The sequence below is a fragment of the Balaenoptera physalus genome, assembly GCF_965194825.1.
Source record: "Balaenoptera physalus genome assembly, chromosome: 1".
Taxonomy (NCBI): Eukaryota; Metazoa; Chordata; class Mammalia; order Artiodactyla; family Balaenopteridae; genus Balaenoptera; species Balaenoptera physalus.
In genome coordinates, this window is record NC_138882.1 from 90,538,851 (window position 1) to 90,544,850 (window position 6,000).

Here is a 6,000-nt window from a genome sequence, read left to right on the forward strand (position 1 = left end):
CATCCATTTTAAACATAACAGTGTGTACATGGCAATCCCAAACTCCCTAACTATCCCTCCCCCCCCCCCCACATACCCTTCTCCCCTGGTAACCATGTTCTCTAAGTCTGTGAATCTGTTTCTGTTTTGTAAATAAGTTCCTTTTATCATTTTTTTTTTTTTAGATTCTGCATATAAGCGCTATCATACGATATTTCTCTTTCTCTGTCTGACTTACTTCACTCAGTATGACAATCTCTGGGTCCATCCATGTTGCTGCAAATGGCATTATTTCATTCTTTTTAACAGCTGAGTAATATTCCATTGTGTATATGTACCACATCTTCTATATCCATTCTTCTGTTGATGGACATTTAGGTTGCTTCCATGTCTTGGCTATTGTAAACAGTGCTGCAGTGAACATTGGGGCGCATGTATCCTTTCAGACCGTGTTTTTCTCTGGGTATATGCCCAAGAGTGGGAATACAGGATCATATGGTAGCTCTATTTTTAGTTTCTTAAGGAACCTCCATACTGTTCTCCATAGTGGCTGCACCAATTTACATTCCCACCAACAGTGTAGGAGGGTTCCCTTCTCTCCACACCCCCTCCAGCATTTATTGTTTGTGGATTTTTTGATAATAGCCATTCTGACTGGTGTGAGGTGATATCTCATTGTAGTTTTGATTTGCATTTCTCTAATAATTAGTGATGTTGAACATCTTTTCATGTGCCTCTTGGCCATCTGTATGTCTTCTTTGGAGAAATGTCTATTTAGGTCTTCTGCCCATTTTTAAAAAAAATATATTTATTTATTTTTGGCTGTGTTGGGTCTTTGTTGTTGCGCACAGGCTTTCTCTAGTTGTAGAGAGCGGGGGCTACTCTTCATTGCGGTGCGCGGGCTTCTCATTGCGGTGGCTTCTCTTGTTGTGGAGCCCAGGCTCTAGGCTCACGGGCTTCAGTAGTTGTGGCTCGTGGGCTCTAGAGCACAGGCTCAGTAGTTGTGGTGCACGGGTTTAGTTGCTCCATGGCATGTAGGGTCTTCCCGGACCAGGGCTCTAACCCATGTCCCCTGCATTGGCAGGCAGATTCTTAACCACTGTGCCACCAGGGAAGCCCTTCTGCCCATTTTTTGATTGGGTTGTTTGTTTTGATGATATTAAGCCTCATGAGCTGTTTGTAAATTGTGGAGACTAATCCCTTGTCAGTCACATCATTTGCAAATATTTTCTCCCGTTCTGTGGGTTGTCTTTTCATTTTGTTTATGGTTTCCTTTGCTGTGCGAAAGATTTTGAGTTTATTTAGGTCCCATTTGTTTATTTTTGTTTTTATTTCCATTACTCTGGGAGACAGATCGAAAAAGATATTGCTGCAATTTATGTCAGAGAGTGTTCTGCCTATGTTTTCCTCTAGGAGTTTTATAGTGTCCAGTCTCACATTCAGGTTTTTAATCCATTTTGAATTTATATTTGTGTATAGTATTAGAGAATGTTCTAATTTCATTTTTTTATATGTAGTTGTCCAGTTTTCCCAGCACCACTTATCGAAGAGACTGTCTTTCCTTCATTGCATAGTCTTGCTTCCTTTGTCATAGATTAATTGACCATAGGTGCATGGTTTTATTTCTGGGCTTTCTATCCTGTTCCATTGACCTATATTTCTGTTTTAGAGCCAGTATCATACTGTTTTGATGACTATAGCTTTGTAGTGTAGTCTGAAGTCAGGGCGCCTGATTCTTCCAGGTTCGCTTTTCTTTCTCAAGATTGCTTTGGCTATTTGGGGTCTTTTGTGTCTCCACACAAATTTTAAGATTTTTTTGTTCTAGTTCTGTGAAAAATGCCATTGGTAATTTGATAGGGATTGCATTGAATCTGTAGATTACCTTGGGTAGTATAGTCATTTTGACAGTATTGATTCTTCCAATCCAAAAACATGGTATATCTTTCCATCTGTTTGTGTCATCTTTGATTTCTTTCATCAGCATTTTATAGTTTTTGGAGTACAGGTCTTTTACCTCCTTAGGTAGGTTTATTCCTAGATACTTTATTCTTTTTGATGTGATGATAAATGGGATTATTTCTTGAATTTCTCTTTCTGATCTTTTGTTGTTAATGTATAGGAATGCAACAAATTTCTGTGTATTAATTTTGTAACCTGCAACTTTACCAAATTCATTGATGAGCTCTAGTAGTTTTCTGGTAGCATCTTTAGGATTTTCTATGTATAGTATCATGTCATCTGCAAACAGTGAGTTTAACTTTTCCAGTTGGGATTACTTTTATTTCGTTTTCTTCTCTGATTGCTGTAGCTAGGACTTCTAAAACTATGTTGAATAAAAGTGGTGAGAGTGGACATCCTTGTCTTGTTCCTGATCTTGGAGGAAATGCTTGTAGCTTTTCACAATTAACTATGATGTTAGCTGTAGGTTTGTTGTATATGGCCTTTATTATGTTGAGGTATGTTACCTCTATACCCACTTTTTGGACAGTTTTTATCATTAATGGGTGTTGAATTTTGTCAAAAGCTTTTTCTGCATCTATTGAGATGATCATATTGTTTTTGTTCTTCAATTTGTTGATGTGGTGTATCACAGTGATTGATTTGCAGATATTGGAAAATCCTTGCATCCCTGGGATAAATCCCACTTGATTATGGTGTATGATCCTTTTACTGTAGTGTTGGATTCAGATTGCTAGTATTTTGTTGAGGATTTTTACATCTATGTTCATCAGTGATATTGGCCTGTAATTTTATTTTTTGTGGTGTCTGTCTGCTTTTGGGTATCAGGGTGATCATGGCCTCATAGAATGAGTTGGGGAGGTTTCCTTCCTCTGCAATTTTTGGAACTGTTTCAGAAGGATAGGTATTAACTCTTCTCTAAATATTTGATACAATTCACCTGTGAAGCCATCTGGTCCTGGACTTTTGTTTCTTGGAGTTTTTAAATCACAGTTTCAATTTCATTACTTGTGATTGGTCTGTTCATATTTTCTATTTCTTCCTGGTTCAGTCTTGGGAGATTGTACCTTTCTAAGAATTTGTCCATTTCTTCCAGGTTGTCCATTTTATTGGCATACAGTTGCTTATAGTAGTCTCTTATGATCCTTTGTATTTTTGTGGTGTCAGTAGTAACTTCTCCTTTTTCATTTCTAATTTTATTGATTAGAGTCCTCTCCCTTTTTTTTCTTGATGAGTCTGGCTAAAGGTTTATAAATTTTGTTTATCTTCTCAGAGAACCAGCTTTTAGTTTCATTGATCTTTGCTATTGTTTTCTTCATCTCTATTTCATTTATTTCTGCTCTGGTCTTTATGATTTTCTTTCCTCCTACTAACTTTAAGTTTTGCTTGTTCTTCTTTCTCTAGTTGCTTTAGGTGTAAGGTTAGGTTGTTTATTTGAGATTTTTCTTGTTTCCTAAGGTAAGATTGTATTGCTATAAACTTCACTCTTAGAATTGCTTTTGCTGCATCCCATAGGTTTTGGATCATTATGCTTTCATTTTCATTTGTCTGTAGGTATTTTTTGATTTCTTCTTTGATTTCTTCAGTGATCCATTGGTTGTTTAGTAGCATATTGTTTAGCCTCCACGTGTTTTTGTTTTTTACAGTTCTTTTTCTTGTAGTTTATTTCTAATCTCATAGCGTTGTGGTAGGAAAAGATGCCTGATATGATTTCAATTTTCTTAAATTTACTGAGTCTCACTTTGTGGCCCAGCATGTGGTCAATCCTGGAGGATGTTCCATGTACCCACAAGAAGAATGTGTATTTTGCTGCTTTTGGATGGAATGCTCTGTAAATATCAATTAAGTGCCTCTGGTCTAATGTGTCATTTAAGGCTTGTATTTCCTTATTAATTTTCTGTCTGTAGGGTCTATCCATTGGTGTAAGTGGAGTGTTAAACTCCCCACTATTATTGTGTTACTGTCGATTTCCTCTTTTATAGCCGTTAGCATTTGCCTTATATATTGAGGTGCTCCTATGTTGGGTGCATATATATTTATAATTGTTATATCTTCCTCTTGGATTGATCCCTTGATCATTATGTAGTGTCCTTCTTTGTCTCTTATAACAGTCTTTATTTTGAAGTCTATTTTGTCTGATATGAGTATTGCTACTCCAACTTTCTTTGGATCTACATTTGCATGGAATACCTTTTTCCATCCCCTCATTTTCAGTCTGTATGTGTCCCGAGGTCTGAAGTGGGTCTCTTGTAGACAGCATATATACAGGTCTTGTTTTTGTATCCATTCAGCCAGTCTGTGTCTTTTGCTTGGAGCATTTAATCCATTTACATTTAAGGTAATTATCGATATGCAAGTTCCTATTGCCATTTTCTTAATTGTTTTGGGTTTGGTTTGATAGGTCTTTTTTCTTCCCTTCCTGTCTTGTTCTCTTCTCCTGGGATTTGATGACCATCTTTAGTGTTGTGTTTGGGTTGCCTTTTCTTTTCTTTTTCCTTTTTTTTTTTTTTTTTTTTTTGTTCATGTGTGTGTATGTATCTATTGTGTTTTTGGGTTTGCTGATCCCATAGGTTTTGATGTAGCAGTCTATATATGTACAAGGTTGTTTTCAGTTGCTGGTGTCTTTCCCATCTAGAGAAGTTTCTCTTAGCAATTGTTGCAAAGCTGGTCTGGTGGTGCTGAACTCTCTTAGCTTTTGCTTGTCTGTGAAGCTTTTGATTTCTCTGTCAAGTCTGAATGAGAGCCTTGCTGGGTAGAGTATTCTTGGTTGTAGGTTCTTCCCTTTCCTCACTTTAAATATATCGTGCCATTGCCTTTTGGCCTGCAGAGTTTCTGCTGAAAAATCAGCGTATATTCTTATGGGGGTTCCTTTGTATGTTATTTGTCATTTTTCCCTTATTGATTTGTTTGTTTGTTTTTTATTTTGTTTTTTTTTTTTAACATCTTTATTGGCGTATAATTGCTTTACAGTGTTGTGTTAGCTGTATAAAAGAGTGAATCAGATATATGTATACATATATCCCCATGTCCCCTCCCTCTTGCGTCTCCCTCCCACCCTCCCTATCCCTTGTTGCTTTTAATAGTTTTTCTTTGTCTTTAATTTTTGTCAGTTTGACTACTATGTGTCTCAGCATGTTCCTCCTTGGGTTTATCCTGCCTGGGACTTTCTGCACTTCCTGGACTTGGGTGACTGTTTTGTTTCTCATGTTAGGGAATTTTTCAGCAATTATGTCTTCAAATATTTTCTCAGGTTCTTTCTCTTTCTCTTCTCCTTGTGGGACCCCTATAATGTGAATGTTGGTATGGTTAATGTTGTACCAGATGTCTCTTAGATTGTCTTAATTTCTTTTTATTCTTTTTTCTTTATTCTGTTCTGTGGCAGTGATTTCCACCATTCTGTCTTCCAGGTCACTTATTCGTTCTTCTGCCTCAGTTATTCTGCTGTTGATTCCTTCTAGTGTATTTTTCATTGCAGTTTTTATATTGTTCATCTCTGTTTGTTTGTTCTTTAGTTCTTCTAGGTCTTTGTTAAACATTTCTTGCGTCTTCTTGATCCTTGCCTCCATTCTTTTTCGAGATCCTGGATCATCTTCACTATCATTATTCTGAATTATTTTTCTGGAAGTTTGCCTATCTCCACTTTCACTTAGTTTTTCTGGGGTTTTATCTTGTTCCTTCATCTGGGACATATACCTTTGCCATTTCATTTTTTTAAATTTTCTGTGATTGTGGATTCCATTCCACAGGCTGCAGGATTGTAGTTCTTACTTCTGCTGTCTGCAGAAGTGGGTGAGGCTGGTGGATGAGGCTGTCTAAGAGTCTTGTACAAGCTTCCTGATGGGAGGGCCTGGTGGTGGGTGGAGGTGGGTCTTGTCCCTCTGGTGGGCAGGGCTGTGCTCAGTAAAACCTTAATCTGCTTGTCCACTCATGGATAGGGCTGTGCTCCGACCCTGTTTGTTGTCTGGCCTGAGGCAACCCAGCACTGGAGCCTACAGGCTGTTTGGTGGGGCTAATGATGGCCTCAAGGAGGGCTTATGCCAATGGGTACTTCCCAGAACTGCT